Below are 21,325 nucleotides of genomic sequence, written 5' to 3'. Positions count from 1 at the left end.
TGACTTCTATGGTATCATTGGTTTCTTACCCATGTAAAGTTACTCATTGATTTTTTATGTAATATAGAAATAATTATGTATTGTAATTTTATAATATGAGTTTCTCTTATATATATTTGGTGCAATTATAGTAATGATTGTTTTTAATCATTATATATAGTAGGTAATTTTAGTATTTTCAGTACATAGATAAGTTGCAATATTTTTTTACATGATAATGTATGTAATTATAGTAGACCTTCCACAATTTTTGAAAAAATTTCAGATAAATTTAGGATGCCGAAAAATTCTAGATAAATATGAAACAAGCATGTGTGCAACAAGTTATTCGAATATTGATTTTGTCATCCTAAATTATTTGGAATTTCGTGAAAATTTGTCGGAGATCCCCTGCTATTAAATTATACACTGTTATATAAAAAAAATTAAATTGTAACTTATTCGTATACATAAATATACTAAAAGTACCTCTTGGTTATATATTTATCTAAATATACCATTTATATTTATTTCGTTATTAATTGCATATATATATATTGTTGTCCGTGATTTCATCATTGGACACGTGACAGTAATTAGAGAAGTAATTCAGCTCCTCGAGAGATAATAAAGCTATGTAGAATTTGCCTAGAGATCTTCGGAGTGCAGTATCCTCCTAGCGAGCCGCGTTTCCCTTTTTAGGCATGGGTGTCTCCAAGTGAGGCACGTCCTGAGGACCACTCTAGCGATCCTTTCGTCTTCTTGATCTGACCATCCTCCAGGTCTAGGAATTTTGTCTTTGGGCATGGAGGGAGCGCCGAGTGTCAATTACTGTAGCCTTGGCCACCACAAGATCGTCAGCCAACTTTATGAGTACCTCGAGAAGTGGTGTCGAGTTCATAAACTCGACAATTGACATTTCCCACAACATCGCCTGACACAAGAAAACGTGCAGCTGCATTCTAACAGTGTCAGAGCCGTGTCTTCTGTAAAGTAGGTGGGTTGGAGCTTACGAATTGGGCCCTGTATGATATGCATAGGCCCTTAGTCTTAATTAGGACATTTGAATGGATTGAATAACAATTAGCTCCCCAAATAATTGAGGAATATTTCTAATACACGCTGCCTAAGAAAACCTCCATTGAAACTTGCAATCTCAAGCATTAAGAACACTAATACAAAAGACTCATGGACTAAGGTTGGTTTATAATCTAAACCACGTAAACTCTCAGTGTTATATCTTCTTTATTTTCTTTAAGTTCTGTTATTAAGTTGAAATGAATCACTTATCTCTCTATTGCCTTTCTCCCTCTAAAATTATCCATCTTTCCAAATCATTCTTCTTCGATCTCTTCTCTCCTTTCCCAAATTAACTGGACATTGCAAATAATATCTATGATATAAATATATATAAAATCTAACCTTTTTTATTTTTATGGGTAGAGATCATGATTAACATAAACCTTGGGTTTCAAGGAGACAATACTAATTAAGCAGCTCACCAGGCTCTACTTAAGATTTTTAATAAATTCTCAGCTAATGATGTACAAAATTTATACATGTCCGCGTAATTAACTTGGTGTATCAATTATACCATATATAAAGCTAACATAACAAACTTGTTAATTAATCCACATTAACTGAAATCTTTTTATTTATTTATTATTCAATTTTGGAGGAGGATAGAGAGAGAGGAAAACTAGATCACAAAGAGAAAAAGTGCACTAAGTTCTTTCATACGCTATACTGTAGTATGGTGAAAAATAAGCCATCAACTATATTGAGCTCTTAAATATGAAAGAGTTTGAAGAAAAACATAGGTTTCATCACTGGAAAGCATGTAAACCATCAGTTGAAATCAATTACTATCCCCCACAAATAAAAGAAGAAAAAAAAGTCGAGCCCCGTGAACTTTATTTGGACCAAAAAAAAGTTCTTCGGTGAAAATGACTAATAACGTTTCAGTTTTTCTTTTTGCAACCCTCAAGTTTAGTTTCAATTTTATATCATAAATTAAGTCGATATAACTCAAACGAGACTATTATTATTATTATATTTGTTTAGGTATAGATAGAAAACATGCACGGCTTAATTACTTAGATGAGTACATTAGTACGTATATCTCAACATGTCAAAAACGAAAAGTTATTATTAAGTTAAAAGAGGAATATGTTACAAGATAGTTACTTTCTAAAGATTATTCTTTACTTTTACACATATAGATTCTCTGCAAAAAAAAAAATATACAAAAAGCACCCGGCATATATATGTATGTAAGGGAAGAAAAAAACAGTCAATTTTTACTAATTATTCTTGGTATGTGTGTACTAGGAAGAAATACTCAACTTTTTTGTTCTTTAGTGGAGGTGGAGTCCATATCCATGATCTAGGTGAGATACCAAATATATTACTTGGTCCAGCCTCTCCCTATAAATTATAAAAGATGTTCCAAATGACATGATTCCATTTTTTTTTGTAATTCTCCAATTTTCGTGGTTCACGTGAGACTTCGCATTCTCCCCTTTCCTTAGATTCTCACTCTTTTATTTTCTGCATGCATTTGCCATGTGTATGCCTTTTTTTACAACTAGCATAATATATATATCGAATTTTCTTAGGAGCTTCACTTTAAGCCTTACCGGTTTACAACCCGTGAACAGTTTTCGGTGTGATTTTTTTTTATGACCGTGTATATTATAGCTATTTAGAGCATTCTGGGAATTTTCAGAAAATTCCAAATAGTTTACAGTATCAAAAACTAAGTTCAAATATGTTATTGCACGTGTAACTAATTTTTTTTATAGGCGTGGAAAGCAATATGTTTGAACCTAGTTTTCGATACTGTAAATTATTCCGAATTTTCTGAAAATTTGCAGGATGCTCTAAATAGCTACAATATACACGGTCCTATAAAAAAGTCGCGCCGAAAACTGTTCACGGGTCAAGAAACACCGAGAGCCCTACAAGTAGGGCTTAAAATAAAGCCCCAATAGAATAATTGTTCTATATATATTTGTATATTTACATTACTACATGAATCAGTACTAAAGTTATTACAACAAAATTTGGGTGAGATCCATTGATTCGCTCCCACATACTTTGTGGAATCATAGGAGCAATACACGAAAAATAAATAATTAAGGGTTTTGTATAGTATCGTTTTGATATTTTATAATAATGCTTATTTGATATAATGTATTTTAAAATCGTACATACTTTGTTACTATATATTTTAAAATAATACATATTAGATACTCTAAACTCAAATTTAATTTATAAAATTTTACCAATTTAATCAAATGCTATCAATTATACGAGTTCCAAATTAAAATTTAATTACTTAATTGCATATAATTAATGACAGTTTAGTCATATTGGTAAAATTTTATTTATCAAATCAGAGTCTAGGGTACCAATATGTATGATTTTAAAATACAGGGCATCATATGAGAATTATTGAAAAAAGAAAGTACAAAAACAATACTTTGCAAAAATACAGGGTACCAAATAAGTAAATTCCCAATAATTAATAAAAAAATATAATTCAATTAATTAAAGTTCTATAATTAATCTATAATAAACAAACCTAACGCATTCTAATAAGGAAATTCACGCTATATGCATCATAGTGTAGTGTAATTAAAATATATGCCAAAATTTGTATATATTCTCAAACTATGCTACTTTGTAAAAAATGAACAGAATTATCCCTCTCGTTATTAAGTCCCAAACTCTCTCTCTCTCTCTCTCTCTCTTAATGGCGATACGACCACTCACCACCAACCACGACGATGACGATGATGATGACGATGACGACGACGACGACGACGACCTCCCCACAATGAAATAACACCACATCTTAATGTTGTCGCCGCCGCCACCTCCACCATCATGGAAGCACTGCATCTTAGATCTCTTCATATTTTCTTAAGTTTTAGTGATGAAAAATCTATTCCAATTCTTAAACAAAAGAAAAGATTAACTTGAGACACTAATTTATAGATTTCAAACACTTATGTATAAGATTTTTTAGTTTTATTTGCGTGTTTTTTTTTTCAAATCTAGAACACTAAAAAATTACAGAAAAATGATGTCTAATGATGCAGTTGTGATGCCATTGGGATGGTCCATTGAAAACTGATGCGAAGCTAATGCGGTGCCAGTGCAAAAAAAAAAATGTCTAATGATGCTAACGCGATGCTATTGTGATGATGCATTTAAAATATGGTTTTTGACCAAAAAATGATGCCTAACAATGTTGATGCGAGGGTACGTTGAAAACATGATTTTTGACCAAGAAGCATTGCCTAACAATGTTGATGCGATGCAAGTGCAAAAAAAAAAAAACAATGCTGATGCGATGATGCATTGAAAACATATTTTTTGACAAAAAGCCGATGTCTAACGATGCCTAACCATATTTTTATTTATTTTATTTTTTAAAAATATGTTTATGTATATTATATCTTTATTTATGTGTTATTGTAGTATATCAGTAACTTTTTAAGTAATTTAATTTTATTTGAGACAATATTTAGTATTTTAAACGTAATATTATAATTTTTATATAATTTATTATTATTTTTTTAAAGAAATGAGTTCTCTGTGGGGATTCCCCACCCCACCCCCCAATAGGGAATAAGTAGGGATGGAAGTGGGGACAGAGATTCAAATTGTAAATGGGGAAAGCGACGGGGGATCATTCCCCACCAATTTCTCACCCTGTGTGGATAACTATTCAGATCGAACTACAGCTCAATATATACTAGTTAATAGGTTAGGCATGTAGACGTTGTTGAAAAAATATTAAAAATAATTAATGTTATGTTTATTAAGAAAAATATGTTTGTTCGAACTTTTTGAACAAAAGGAGGAAGAAATATTTTTCAATTTTAAAATATAATTTAAATTAATTGATTAAATAAAATTTTGACAAAAAATGAGCTCTGCGAGATAATTGCTAAAAATTATATTACTTTGCTACTGTTAATGTATGTTAACGTAGATTTTCGTCCACAAAAACTAAAGCGATTAAGAAATTTAATGCAGAAAATAGATGATGAACACATAATTTCTATGTGGTTCAGTGGTTAAAATCCACGTAGTCCACGAGTCATTTTTTTTTAGTTCTCTGCTTACAACGTATAGTTATTTGAATAGATTTTTTGGGTACAAGAAAATAAGCATGAAAAATAAATGACACTGGCTTGTCCTATTTATAGTAGACTTAAGTTAGATTCTTCTCCCACAAAAATAGGGGAAGTTACACTTTTGAATTTGAAATATCCTATTTGATATTATTAATTTTTATAATATGTAAACTATCTCTTTAAAGGGAACCCTATTATTATTCAAACAAGATATTTGTTTGAATTATATTGAAAATTACACTGTTTTCTAGATGTCAAAGAATAACAAATATAGTTCTCGAGCTTGTTCCAGCGATCTGACTCAATATCTTAATCACGAGCTGTCGAAGAATAAAAAAACTTCATGTTAACTTCAGTCCCCTCATATTGGGTTTTAATGCTTCACAACCCGGGCTAATGTAACCAATAAATTGTACTTTGCCAATTATCATTATTTCTTCAACTTCCAAGATGCTTCGTTAAATACCTTCCGAGCTAAATTCTTCTCTCGAAAATTGGGTATAACATTTGCCCTAAAATTCTTTGCTCGTATCTTGATAGGAGAGACTTTTGATTGTTTACTAGAAAACATGCTCACCTACCACACTCGAGTACCTAGGACACGTTTCAACATCTTATGGAGTAGTTCGTATTCCAAGATTTGCAAAAAACATGTCATTTCAACTTCTTTTTTTCGCCATTCTCTAAATCATTAATGTAAATCCTAAGGCCGAGCTTTTTCCACTAATTTTCCTTATATATACTTCATTTTCTGTTTCTTCTTTACGCCTCCATTTCTTTTTCCTTAAACTTTTTCTGAAGGAACTTTCAAGAACTGAAGCCCATACATTCTCCCCCTTGTCAATTTGGGCTATCTTCTCCTTCTCTTTCATCGAGTTTAATTACACACTTCACTAAAGAAACTTTGTTCTTCTTCATTGTTGATCCCAAAAGAGGGTGTTTTAATATTTAAACTCGCAAGTGCACGAATCGTTTCGGAATATAATGTTCATGTAAGTACGAGGTCGAACCCATGGGAGTTGACTAACATCAAAAGAAACTATTTCAAACAAAGCAATAATATTCTAACCTAGTTCCAAATATTTGATGAGATTTTGTTTTAGAAAAATAAAAGACAAGTAATAAAAAGATTTAAGATTAAATAGAAAAATGGTTTTCAAATGATCTATGTAAAATAAGATTATTAAGATGTTAGAATCCACAAAATGCAAGTTCAATAGTATTTATAAGTATATTGATTTCCAAGTTTTGATATAGTTGAAATAAATCACACTATATATTTTTTTCAAAATATATTTTCTATTCAAGCACAAGTTACTCTTTAAAAAATGTAGGATTTTTCTTCACTTATATAAGATATAATTTCTAAGCATTAGTTGTGTTACAATCTAATGAAACTACAAAAAATCAAAGAGATTATGTTTAGGCAAAATATGATACTTATGCTCTAAGAATTAGATGTGAACAATTTAATGAAAAACATTTAATCAAAGAATATCATATTTTTGTATAATGAAGAACTAAGTGTAATATGCTTTAACACTCAATAATAGATGAAAAATGCATATCTTTGATAGAAAAATCCATAAACAATGTTACACAAATGGGAAATCAACATACACTAAAAAAAATACTATCTAGTTACATTTTGCTTCATCATCATCTTAATAACCTTTGAAAAAGATTAGAAGCTCATAACTAGATTGAAATAAAAATTACAAAATAACATACTTAACATGCTCTTCAAAAGATGAAAATGGTAGAGAAAAAAGAGAAAAATATGTGTAGAAGATGTTGAAAAGATGAAGAAGAAGAGCCCTCCAAATGGTCTTACAAGACTCTATTTATAGGCAAAATATGAAGATTAAATTAATCAAATTAAAATAAATAAATTGATTAATTTAATTGTGTTGGGAAGTGGTAGGATAAATTGAGTAAATGTAAGAGTATTGGAAAGATGAAATGTTTGGTTGGGTAAAAGATTAGTGAAAAGCTAGGGTAAAAAACTGAATTAGGAATGTTTATTTAGGTAAGAAAAATAGGGAAGAGTGAATTTTGAGTGAAAAATATTGGGAAGGAAAAATGTGAGTTTTGGTCTTATTTTTGTGGCTGTGGCAGCTTGGTTGACTGGCCATTTGGGCCTTGGGGTTGGCGCAGGCCCACGGTGGGAAGGGAGGAAAAACGTGATAGGCAGCAGCTGAATGAAGCTGGGCTGAATTGTTGGAGAAGTTGGCCCACGTTGGGCTGCTTTGCTGATGGCCTGGGCTTCAGGCGTGAAGGAGCTGAGGCGTGTGACTATATGCTGAAGTATATGCTGAAGTTGATGGTGGTTAATGATATATGTTGTGGAGAGCTTAGGATCAATGTAGGAAGGCAGGAGCTGCTGGAAGACAAGGTCTTGGAATGGGCCTGGGCTGGCTGAAGGATTGGGCCAGGCTGCTTGGACCTTTAGCTTTTCAGAAATACCAAAATGTCCTTATTTCTTTAAGCTTTAACTCTTGAAAATACCACATTTCCTTCATTTTTTCTTTCTTTTTAAAAGCATACATTCCTTACAAAATAAATATAAAATAAATCATGATACAATATTTTCAACTATAAAATAAATCAATTTAATTCTTTGAAAATATTAATTATAACTTAATTTATATTTTACATTTAAGTTCAATAATACAACATTTTTTTACCACTAACTTAACAATAATAATTCAATTAATTAACTACAACATTTTACAACAAAATAATTATAAAAACACACACAAGTATATAAAATTAAATTAAAGCTAGTAAATTCAAAAAGTAATTAAAACTTACTAATTTAATTAAAAACTTAAGAACTAAATCATTTTTAGCTTAAAAAATGTGGTAAAATAACTCTAATTTCTAGAGTTATCATTCATTTTCCACTCCTCATCAAACATCGCGTAAGTTTTCTTAGCATTTTTCCTTATCTGTACTACATGTGTTCTTATTGTTCTTGATAAAGATTACAAACGAATGTTTTTAGATTTTTTTTGGTTAAAAATAGAAGAAAAAAAGGTTTTTAGGTATCATTTTAAGGGTATTTTTAAGCAAACGAGTATTTAGGAAAAGAAAATTTATGGGGTTTTGAGAATCTTCCCATAAATTTGGACTTGAACGGGCCTTTAGTGCCATCCAAATTTTTACAATAACTGTTTTAGACAAAGCCCAAAAACACGAGCTGGCTCATGATCTATATAAGTAGGTTTTGAAACATCTTCCAACTAGCCGACGGTCTAACCCAAATTAGGAAAGGTTTTCATTTTTCTCTTCTTGAGCTGCTATTATGCACAAGGCCCTTACCTTTGTCTTTATTTTCCTAGATGACCCTGTATCATCTAAGAAGGCATAGGTGGGGGTCTGCAATTCGTGCAATACCAATCAATGTGAAACTTTGCGAACAGAATCCCCACTTACTCGATACTAACGTCGGATTCGCAAACACCAAAAGTGGGTCAAGGAACAAGACCTTGCGAGCACTTTAAGGCATCAAATTTACGAGGTTCGTGAGAAGAAAAGGAGAAGTTTAAAATACACTGCCTAGTCCTAGCCTTCATACTTGTGCTCGCTTCCTCGAGTTAATCCTATAAATCGTAACATTTTTGCTACCATTGCTTTCAAAGATGGCAAGCTAGAATTTGAAATTATATTCGAGCCTCCTCAACACCATAATCTTCATCCACCAGAAAATATGGAGGATGATATAGAAGAATCTCCGATTCCCCATTTTGGCCCATAATTAAATCCAAACGTTCCTTATGTCCAATAAATGTTTTTTTAAGTTGAGAGGATTTCTTCCTCTATCATCATTCTCGAACAGGTGAACCAAATTCTTGGGAAGCATCACCTGTTGCAAAAAAACGAGCTGCAATAATGGGCTCCAACTGTTAAGATTTGTTAAATATAATGGTTAAGTAGTCTTACACAAAGTGGTGTAAAACACTTAACGATTTTCACTTAAGTTAAAGTGAAAATATATGATTTTTTGTAGGCATCTATAATTGACTTTTATGGGTATACAATGATACAATGAATTATCTAAGTATGCCCAAAATGTTTGGAAGCATTTGGAGGTGTTTAAGACACATTTTGAGCATGTGGGTTAGGTTTAGAGGTGATGCGTCACCATTTGGGAGGCAAAGCATCGCCTGGGCTGAAAGTAATTAAGAAACAATAAAGGCAACGTATTGCCTGTCACTAAGTGATGCATTGCTTGTGAGGCAATGCATCTCCTAGCATGTCCGTACGAGTTGCTACAGTTAAGCATTTTTAGCTCCAAATGATGTGTTCAAAGCTCTAATCTTATTGGTTAGACTCAATGATGGTGCCAACACTATAAATAAGGATTATTAGAGTTGTAAAGTCTTCTTTCCAACTCTCTCTTTAGCTCTCAAAGCTCATAAGTTTTCTCCAAGAAACTGTAGGATCTTGGAATTTAAATCTAGATTCATGCTTCCTATTATTTTTCCAAACACATAATAGAAACATAGAATAACATGACATACATACGAAGATCAGATTCATAAATTAACATAAACACAAGGATGTTGAAACTTACGAATACGCAGCAGAACTAGAGCAACTCCTTCCTTCAATCTCTCTAACCCTTGATTCCTTTATGTAGAAGAGTATTATCAAGAGATTGAACTAGATCGGCAACACAGTCTTCCCCACCAAGCCTTTGATCAACCTAGAACTAGTGTGAGCTGATTCTCAACACATGAGATGGAGATCTAGAGAAGAAGAAGAGATAGTGGCTAAGAAAGGATTAGAGTGTCTAGGTTTTCACTTACCCAATGATGTCATATTCCTTATATAGGCAACTTAATGAGCTTTATTTAAATTTAAATTAATAAAAAATAAATAAATAAAAGCCTTGGGCTGCCATGAATGGACTTGTGCCCAATCTCTTTATTTTGGATTTAAATCTCAATTAGGCCTAAATTCAAAATCTTTTATTTATTTAGTTTTTAATTGATTAATTAAATCCTTATTCAAATTAACTAGTTATAATTTGAAACTTGATTTAATATTATTTATTTATATTGACATCAATTTATCAATATTAATAAATTTACCCAAAGATTCTCTTTTATTCTCTAAATCTCATATCTCTGTAAATTTTCCAAAATTGACCTAGTCAACTTTAAAAGTCCTAATTGATAATTAAATCAATTAATTGAGACATTCTAGATGATTTACTCAAAGGTGATGCGGGGACCATGGATCCATGAAATCAAGCTCTAATAAGTTACCGTGACTTTATTTATGAATAATTTCACTACCTTATTAGTTTCTCGTGACTCCACTATAGACTCAGAATTGAACTCTTGAATTCATAGAACATATTTTCCAAAAATAAATACGTCATCCATTGTTATAACCATTACACTCAGTCAATCCTCTATCGATGACTTACTAACAAATGGGTGAAAATTATCGTTTTACCCCTCATCAGTATTTTATCCTTAACTCCAACTAAGTTCCTTATAAATGATATTTTTGTGAACTTAATCACATAAATGAGATCTCAATCATTTAACCTATTGAACAAAGCAATTAAGGAAATCATATTTTCACTTCTCATACAAAAGTTATAGATTTCATATCTATGAATAATACTCCCACTCAATTACACTACTAAATCTCCAAGATGTACGTATGGGCTATACCGTAGGGTAAGCTGGTAACGAACAAGTCAAAAGATTTAAATAATATAATTAGCAGAATATTATCACTTAGAATTAAGATTGACTTAACCTATGGTCAATGTTGTGACATTGATTAGATTTGATAACAACGATACTTATTTATCAATCAATAATCAATATCGGTCCTAGTCTGATGTACCAAATACATCCGATCTTATCTACTTGGTCAATGCCTTGGACAAATCATCACACCCCGAATGTGTAAGTAGATCATATCATAGTTTGCCTAATCAGTGTAAATCAAATGCACTAATCTAATCTTAGGACTTGTTCTTTTGAACATATAATTATAATTAAAATCCATTGTGACCTAGTCACTATAATTGCAACTATCCATATGTTCAGGATTTTATAAATGTTTGTATTATTTCAATAATTATGTAATAAAACAAGCAAGCAATACGGTTGTCAAGCTAAAGGATTTCTACTACTTTTATCGACAATATAAAATCGCGTTACATGTCCGACATGATTTTATAAGGGCATAAACCCAACAAAAACTCACCACGAATTTCTTGACATGTGTGAATTTAAAGGCTTGTTTAATCCCACCTCTCATTACAATGTGATGAAGCTTCAAGAAACTCAGGGAAGGCTTGAAATAGAGATTTCAGACAACAAAATACTTATTGTGGCACGCCTAGGTTTCTAAAACACAGGTTGTATCTCTTTAAAACCCTAAAATTGTAATTGTGTTTATTCTTTTGTGATTTACTTACTTATTTATGATATTGTTGTTATTTCATCCATTAATTGTTTTTATTACTGTTAGTATTTATGATTAAATATTTCTAAATTCATGTTATAATCATTTAATCACTTATTTTTTTATCATCAAGATTCACATTCACACTTTGAATATGGTTCTTTAGCTATCAAGATTTGCATTCATACTTTTAATATGGTTCTTGATTAGCTTCTAAGTATTTTTAATATTGAATTATTCCTATTATTCATTGTTGATTTAGAAAGTGTAATCCATAAATTCCAAACACCAACTCTTAACAATAGGAGTTGTTTTCCTGAAGTCGAGGCTATTGGAGATTGGAGTGACGAGCATATGATGGCTGGTGCCCTATGCCTCTTAGGTAATATTTCAAAGATTTTCTCAATTAGGTTCACATTGTACCATTTCAACTCCAAACTTATTCATATCACCACTTGAAATTGAAGGTATTGTATCACGAGCTATGGTGGGAAACACCTAGCCTTGAGGAGATTTTGTACCTTTATTTCTAGAAAAGGAGCAGATGATGTGTTTTATTACCATGTTGGATGGCCTAAGGACAAGGATGGTAAAATTCGCCATTACATTCCAAACAATCCTCCAAACTTTAAAAATGAGTTATTCTGAACCTCTAAACTAGCTTCTTCCGACCACTACCATTTCTAGAGAGTACGTAAGTTTACCCCTAAATTTTTTTTTTATTTTTCCCAAGCCTACTATTCACATATTTTCTGATTAGGATTTTATGAAAGATCAGACCCTTCTGCCACTATTGAAGATCATCTTTTTGAGTTAAAAAATCTCAATAAGAGTAAGAGTTCACTTAACTACATTCTTACTGATGATAAATAAAAGGCATGTGGTTTGCTCGATGGAGATGAGTCAATGACCGTTGATGTTCATGAAAAAATGATAGGCTCTAATAGTGAACCTCCTCAAAAACGCAAGCGGAGAACCATCTGGCTCGTAACACATCGTGGTTGACTTAGGCTCCTTTATAAATAGCAGGTCAGAAGAGGAAACCTCCTTGACTTGAAGTAATATTAATAGAGCAAGACGGTCTCTTTCTCTTTTTAAACACCAACCAATTGCTGGGTGATAACTAAAAATCCCAAAGATTATGTCTTTATTTACATTTATGTTGATGGCCTAGTTCATAGATTTGATCATAGCTTGGAATATTGATATATTAAATATGATTCCGACCACCAATTTTTTGACAAAACGTTTAAGCAATATGGTAGCAATAGGTGGGAGAGCCTATCAAGTCTTTCAACAACTATTTATCAAAGAACTCAAGAATATGAAGAGTATGAGCCCGAAGAAGATTCTGGCCTTATTTGGAAACCTAAAGAAGGTTAAGATAAAATAAATCTATTAGCCTAAGTCTCAGCAATAGTATTGTTTGTAGGATTGTGACTATTCTTTTTATATAAGCTCTGTTGACTGTCTTTTTCGCTATCAACCGTAAGAAGAGAGATTAAAGAAATAAGCGAATCAAACACAAGGATTTTTACGTGGTTTAGGTTATAAAATAACCCTAGTCCACAAGTCTCTGGTATTAAGATGATTGGAAGCTTGTGAGAGCAAGCTTCAATGTTGTATTCTCAGGCAGCGTTTAGATTGGTCTCAATACAAAGTATTTTCTTTCTAAAAATCAACCCCTTTACAATGAGATTCCTAGCCCTATTTATGGAGGTTGGGGTCATTAATACTAATCATAAGTAATTAATACACATTCTTCCCCTTATTGGGGGATTAATACCACTTCAATGCATTGAGCTGCATCGAATAGAGACCACAGCCCAAGCGAGATTTGTGGGGCCCACTACAGAAATGTACCTACTTTATAGGGAACATGCTCAAGGTACTGTCATGGTGTGCTGCAAGTACCTCCATGTCAGACGATGTAGTGGGTGTGCAAATTTTCGAGTTGTACAATCAACAACACTGTTGACGGATCACCCATAAAGGTTTGCCAGGTCTTCATCTGATGCTACTAACTCGCATTAGCTGACACCTGGCTTATCCTCTAGATCCCGAGGACAAGGTCCTCAACTTGGAATGTAACTGATGGCAAGGAACAACCCGTGGACTGCCAAGCACCCTCAAGACATAGCCTTAGGAAAACGTTCATAGCTTTCGAGACATGGTGCTGGGGAGATGTCGAAGTCCTCCCTCTATCCGAGGGGAATGATCTCCAACTGTAGAGCCGACCTCTTGAGGAATTATCCTTGGGGTGTGGACTCGTTGAAAGAATCACATGTACTACTCAGAAGATCATGTGTCCTTGGGTGAAAATACAGACAACATTTTCCCCCGAAGTCTTTACTCGTCCTCGGATAGTGGAGACTTAAAACTGAAGAAGACTTCGAAAATTCCTTAGATAGGAAATGTTTGGACTTCTTCTGATGTCACTATGAGATTCCCTACCACGTGCTGGAACCCCATTGTTGGGCCGATCAATCTGTGCCATTAATGATATGTCAATTCCGTGGCCCGAAACGTCTTTTCTATACCCTAGGCATCCTTTCAGCTTATACTCAAGATTTCCTTTTCCAATGCCAATGATCATGATCCGCACCTCTCTAATCTTAGGCCCTTGGATCGTTCTCGAGTACCCATGCCCTAGATAATTTGACGGTTGGGCTGAACTTACTTCTCCCCCAAGCACTGGGTCTATAAAAGGTCGAGAGTCAAATCGCCAATGTTACTTTGGCCTATTTCAATTTTCTCGTGCCTTCAAACTCTTCAAACTCTCTCAATTTCTCTCAAGCTCTCAAACCACTTTTCAGCATTGCCTCCTCTCCAGGCCCTTTGTCATAATCCGACACTACATTTCAAGTAAGTATCCCTGAACTATGATTTTCCATTTTCACACGTATTTGAGAGTTTAAGATGCATGCTTCGAGTTGTTTTTCAAGCCTTTCATAGGCTGTTTTCCTTATTTGTGGTCATAAAGGGCCTAAATGGCTCATTTAAGTGTTTTGGGCCATTTTTAAGTAATCTGTGTCTTCGGCCAGAATTCGGAAAATTTCCAGATCCGGCGATGTTCATCGTCTCTGATAGTGTTCATCTTTTCCAGTGGTGTCTTCAGTGTCAAGTACTTGGATCCGAGGATACCCCAGAGCCATTAGTCTATTTCTTTATCCTTTCCCGAGTAGTTGTCTTAAGGGCTCTCGTTTTGGCCCAACTTCCTTCGGGTCAAGGTGCTAACTGCTTGGTGTTTGTTTTCAGATGTCTGAGGAGCTTCATCAGCTTCACCAACACAGTTTCTACGCTTTCAACAATGAAATCCTCCAAATGGCCTGAGAGGTAGAACAATGCCCCGAGAAGGGGAAACAAGTGGCTGGCAGCAGCCAGGCTCTTACCGTACGGGGGAGCTAGGAGCCGGCAGCGGTGAGACCTTGTAGAGCTGGCCTCTTAGAGGAAGAGGCCAACACTAATCCGATGTTGTCAAATACCCCGTGTCCTGCCATAGGATTCGAGGCAGAAGACATTCCGAGTAAGCTACGACATCGGGGTGCCTTGACTAAAATACTCACCAACTACGGGGTAGACGACATTGAGATATTAGTGCTCCTGGCTCGGGAAGATGAGATGGCGCATGAAGGTATTCACGAGCTCGGGCCTTGGAGCGCCTCACATCTTCAAGAAGGTGCAACCCTGCCGCTGCATTAATATTATGTTGACTTCCTCAAATTCATCGGCATAGCCCCATTTAAATTGTCTCCGAACAACTATTGGGTACTGGTTGGACTCTACATCCTATACAAGATCAAAATCTTCCTTACTCCATCCCTTGCTGAAATACTGTATATCTACAGTTTTCAGCAATGCTAAAGAAAGGGGGATATTATACCCTAATGAAACACACAAGTCCGAGGAAAGGCTATAAAGCTTCGTGTGCCAATGAGAACCACACTCGGGCTTATAAAGACTAATTCTTTTGAGTGGACAGTTTCCCAATGAGGACTAATTCCACCTTACTCCTGGACTTCACCACTGTTGGTAAGTATCGAACTCACGTAAGTTAGCCTGATGGTACTTAGTTCGTTACTTATCTCTCTTTATATTGTCCTAATTAGGTCCGTATCACCGTACCCCTTTCATTGATTCCTTCGACGAGAGGCCTTGGGCGATAGGCTCTTTGCTCAACAAGGACCTAGAGCTCCCCCTCCTTGTCACCAATGCCCGTCTTTGACAGCATGGGTTGCTACAAGTGCAGAAAAGCATAAATCCGGTGGTCCTCACCTAGTTTCGGGACATGAAGAGATCTCGGATGGAAGCAAAGCTACACACAGATTTTGTGGCGGCCAAGGCGCTCCAACCATACCAGTAGTGTCTTCGTGAAGATCACGCGAAGATTGTTCTTGCTATCAAAGTCATCGCGGAGGCGAAAGAAGATGAAGAACTTGAGGCGGAGCTAGAAGTGGGGATCGAATCGTCCTCCACGCATCAAGGTAAATCTTTGATCATTCTTTACTATGCTAGGCGTGTAGGGAAGGGAACTAGTCCCAACCATATCTTTTTTCCTCCCCCTCCCCCCTTCTTGAATGTGGCCAAGTCTCGGAGCGTCGTTGGTCCGCGGAAGAGTACCAAGATTACTAGGATCTCATCGACGCGTTCCTCCCCAACCCAAAGAGAAAAAGGCACCCTCATGGCTTCGTGCATCTAGACGAGTCAAATGCCATGCATGCCTCTTGGTTTTGTCTGTATGAAACCAATTTAACACAGGAGATGGGTTGTCTCTTATGAAAATTTGCTAGTATTGTCCTCCATTCCGAGGAGCCTGATCATGGTGGGGCTCCTGAGGAGTTTTATCTTTCTTTTTTCCATATATTATTCTGTTATGGTTTTCCTTTCATTTATCGGGACTAACCAAGGTGTTTCCTTTGTGCAGACATCATGGGCCTTTCAGACATGGTGCCATCGAAACGTCAAAGGGTGTCGGGTCCTTCTGAGATCGACCACTCGACGACCCCGAAAACAGTGCCCATGCCCCCTTCATCTATTCTAGCACCATCAGCCACTACTCCAACGACCCTTACCTCTAGCATAGCAGTCGCCAGCGAGGTCATAGACCTTGAGACCTCCTCTCCTCGAGATAAAGGATTCTCCAGGAAAGACAAATAAATTCCTCCCAATCCCCCTCAAGCCAAGGATCCCCAGTTGGTCATTTTTCCAGAGTATTAAGATGACGATGGCTCGAGTCTACACAAGGAGGTCATCGAGTACTACAATGCTCACATCAGGGAGGGCAACAAGAGTGTTCGAGTGTTGATTGAGTTTTTGCACGGGGACTGACCAAAGGATCCTGTCTCTGCTCCTTGACATGAAGAACTTGAACCTCTCCTCATGGGGAGAATAGGAGAGATGGCCATACCACTCACCATGGAACTCATACAAGGAATAATGACATCCTTGTACGAGATGACTACAACAGCTTCGCCCGTTGTGGTGGTGACAACAAGGTGGCGCTGGTGGCAACTAGTCATCACGTTGTCACTAGGGTAAGTTTTGATTTCTGTTTATGTTTTGGTGTATATCATATCTTTTTGGCTGATTCGTCATTTTGAATTTACAGGTTGCGGCCTTAAATCGACGACTTGGGGACCTGGTGTTGACGCGGTCCCTTGAGCTGAAGAAGGCTCGGGAGGAGTTGGCTCGCGTCCAGGTGGAGCTTGATCAAACCCAAGAGACTGCAGTCCCCCTGGAGGAACATTCGCAGCTCCAGGAAAAGGTGGAGGACACCAGGGCCCATGTCCGAGAGGTGGAGGACCAACTGGTCACAGAGAGGTCGAAGTTGTCCCCCTTGGATGAAACATCTACCATGTTCTTGGAAGATGCTGCAGTCCGCACATGGACCGCGGAGGAGGAACTGGCCTGAGTCCGCGAGGAGTTTTGGTTGAGCTGAGTGGAACTTGAAGCCTGTGTCGGTGAGTTGGAAAAAACCAACAGGGAACTAGCCAAAGACCTTGATGTGATGGATAAGGACATGCTCTTCGTTGCGTGGCAGAGCAACAAGGAAATGGACCTCTCTTTCACAGAGGATCCTGACATGAGGACCAAACTCGAGGCACATCTCGAGGCAGACACTGCCCGACGCAGCTCAAGTGAGAGAGGCCTCGGCGGCAGGCCGGACTCCTGAGGACATCCCAGTGGTCGAGCTAGTGACAGAGGTGCCATTAGGCGAAGGCCCCTAGTAACTTTTAAATAGAACAGACCTATGTGTAATATTTTTTAGGGGTTCAAACACTCAATGTTCGAGCCCTCGATCACACTTGTAATTATTTTCAATGCATCTTTCCTTACTTTCACTTTATTTGTTTCTCTGAATTTAGTGTAACTTAATGACCACGAGAATAAGCACACAAATTATCTTAGGCGTTTGGTTCTATAAATTCAACGTAACTCAACTGTCACGAGAACAAGAACTCAAACCATCTTAAAATCTTTTGGTTCTATAAATTCAACGTCATGAATGTCACGAGAACAAGAACTCACACCATTTTATACACTTGGTTCTATAAATTTAACGTGACAAGAATGTCACAAGAAGAAGAACTCCAAACGTTTTAACCAGTTGGTTCTGTAAATTCAACATCATGAATGTCACGAGAACAAGAACTCACACTATTTTATACACTTGGTTCTACAAATTCAACGTGACACAAATGTCACAAGAATAAGAACTCCAAACGTTTTAACCAGTTGGTTATGTAAATTCAACTAGCACGAATGTCACGAGAATAAGACCTCAAAATGTTTTATCCAGTTGGTTCTGTAAATTCAACGTAACACAAATGTCATGAGAACAAGAACCCAATACATTTTAACGTAACATGAATGTCATGAGAACAAGAACCGAATACATTTTAACCAGTTGGTTCTGTAAATTCAACGTAACACGAATGTCACGAGAACTAGAAATACAAGCGTTTAACCTGCTGGTTCTGTAAATTCAAGGTAACACAAATCTCAGGAGAACAAGAACTCAAACCGTTTTGACCCGTTGCTTTTGTAAATTCAACATAATAAGAATTTCATGAGAACAAGAACTCAAACTGTTTTATACACTTGGTTCTATAAATTCAACGTAACACGAATGTCATGAGAACAAGAAATCCAAACATTATAACCAGTTGTTTCTGTAAATTCAACGTAATATGAATGTCACAAGAATAAGAACTCACATATGTTTTGAATAGTTGGATCTGTAAATTCAACGTAACACAAATGTCACGAGAATAAGAACTCAAACAGTTTTACAGGTGGTTCCCGCATTTAGTCCCTTGTAGGCTCATAATCCTAGCAGTAAGTTTGATGAGAAATTTATTGTTTGTCCTCACTTGGTGTCCTATGTCCCTGCAATCCAAAGATTCGGGTTTTCAGGGGTCCTAGCTCGTGAACCCACCTGCCACCCGAGTATGCATTACTTAGGAGGTCGATTAGGGGTTTCACACCTTCTCGGGAGGTGATGTTAATGAGGCACCTCTTCGGGCGTGCACTGTCCTCGAGAGGTAACCTAAATTTTCTAGCTATGGGATATAGTGTATTAGGGGCGCTTTGCTCGTCGACTAGCAAAGCTACCCATGTCACAGATTCCCCGAGGCCAAGTATGGGGTACTTGGCCTTCCGTTCTCATCTCGAGATCAAGAGACTTGGTCAGAGCTCCTCAGGCTCGGTGTCCACGGGAGGTGACAATATTCTATTCTCGCGCTACTTTGGTTATCTAGCTCCTTGGTGCTAAGCTTAGTTCAGCCTGGAACAAGCTGCCTTCTAGGCTAAACCTAACTAGTTTCCTAGCATTTACTATTCTCGAGATGGTGACGCTAGGCTTACTCTTGACAATTGACAAGTTTAGTTTCCTAAGTCATTCCCTGTGAGGCGTAGTGCTGCCCTAACTCCATGCCCCCAAAGTGATCGGAGACTAGTCTGCGGTCACTTGGCTAGCTGAGTAGGTACTCCAACATAGCATTAATAGAATATAAAGGAAACCAAAGAATATAAGCAGACAATAAATTTCTTAAGATGTTTTGTAAACACTATTTCCATTACATGTGCTCGAAGGCTACAAGGGGTATTATAGAAATAGACGATGTTTACTACTCATATTACTAGTAATACCGACGAAGATGCTCGGCATTCCAGGCATGAGGAATCAACTTCCCACTTAGTCGGGCTAATTTGTATGTTCCTAGACACACAACGCTCTCGACTTGGTATGTACCCTCTGTTGGTTTTTGTAGATCAATTTAGAGATTAAACGTAGCGGAACAACAATCAAAATTGTTAATTTAATCCCACAAGATTTCTAGATCCACTTCTTCACATGCATATATATATTGAATCAAAGACATAAATAGAAAATTACATGAGGTCCTTCCTTGCTGCTATCTTTTTGTATGGAAAAATTCCTTGAGATCTCACACCAAGATCTTCCAACATGTTCTCAGCACACAAAGAACGAGTGTGGGCTTGCTATACAAAATAATAGGCAAATCTATTTATCATATGTTCTCAACACATGAGATCTGATAAAGTTTGGACCTAAGTTTGTGAAGAACAGTGACCTCTGCTTGTATCACTGTTCTCTTTTTCTTAGAGAGATTTCACGATATTTTTCTATTCCTGAAAAGTTTTGTTCTGAAAAACTGATATCCTATATTTATATATCAAATATATTAAAAATAATTTTAAACCATTTGAAAATAACTAATCAGTCATCAGATTATGTTTAAATAATAATATTTTAATCATATTACAATATCTCATTATTTAATTAATATTTAAATAACTAAAATTGGGGAACCAAGAAACTACTCAGAGTCTCTTATGTGTGTAGTACAGTAACTGTGCACTGTGCTACACATGTATCACATACCAGGGATGGCATGTGATTTTTCCCAATTTTTATTATTATTTAAATATGTAAATAATGTTAATTAATTTGAAACTAAATTTTTTACAATATATAACTTTAGCTTTGTTTCTTCTTAGTTTTTTGTTAATTGAAATAATAATAAATTTTCTAAATAACTTTTAGACAATAAAATATTTTTAGGTTTCTAAAAATTTATTTGATTATAATTTTTTTGTTCATAGGATTTTAAAAGATTGATTAGAAAATAATTATTATTTATAAATCTAAAATTGATGTGTCAAAAAAATCTAAAATTGAAAAAGTTATTCTTATTCTTATTTTTATTAAAATAAAAATATTTTGATCACATTGAAAATAATTTTTATTAAAATTATAGTAATATTTTCATGGGTTTATACATTTTTGGACCCTGTGTTTTTTCCCATTACCTGTTTGGACCCTGTGTTTTGACAAATTACTTTTTGGACCGTATGTTTTGTAAAATGGTTAAAATAGAACCCTAGACTTAATTTTGATGAAGAAAAATTGAATATAACAACACAGTTTTTAAGCAGAATGATTTTATTTTTGTTCTGAATTGTTAGTTTGGTAAATTATTTGTGATTTTAGTTGAGAAAACATTGACCAAAATCGGGTTTAGGGTTCTATTTTAACCATTTTACAAAACATAAGGTCCAAAAAGTAATTTGTCAAAATACAGGATCCAAATAGGTAATGGAAAAAAACACAGGGTCCAAAAATATATAAACCCTATTTTCATTATGATTTGTCAAAAACAAGGTAATTATGTTGTATTAAATAAACGACAGAAGTGTAAATTGAGAGAAACTAAAGGGTAAATGAGAGTAGA

The sequence above is a fragment of the Humulus lupulus genome, chromosome 8, assembly GCF_963169125.1.
Source record: "Humulus lupulus chromosome 8, drHumLupu1.1, whole genome shotgun sequence".
Classification (NCBI taxonomy): Eukaryota; Viridiplantae; Streptophyta; class Magnoliopsida; order Rosales; family Cannabaceae; genus Humulus; species Humulus lupulus.
This window is presented reverse-complemented; position numbering follows the sequence as displayed.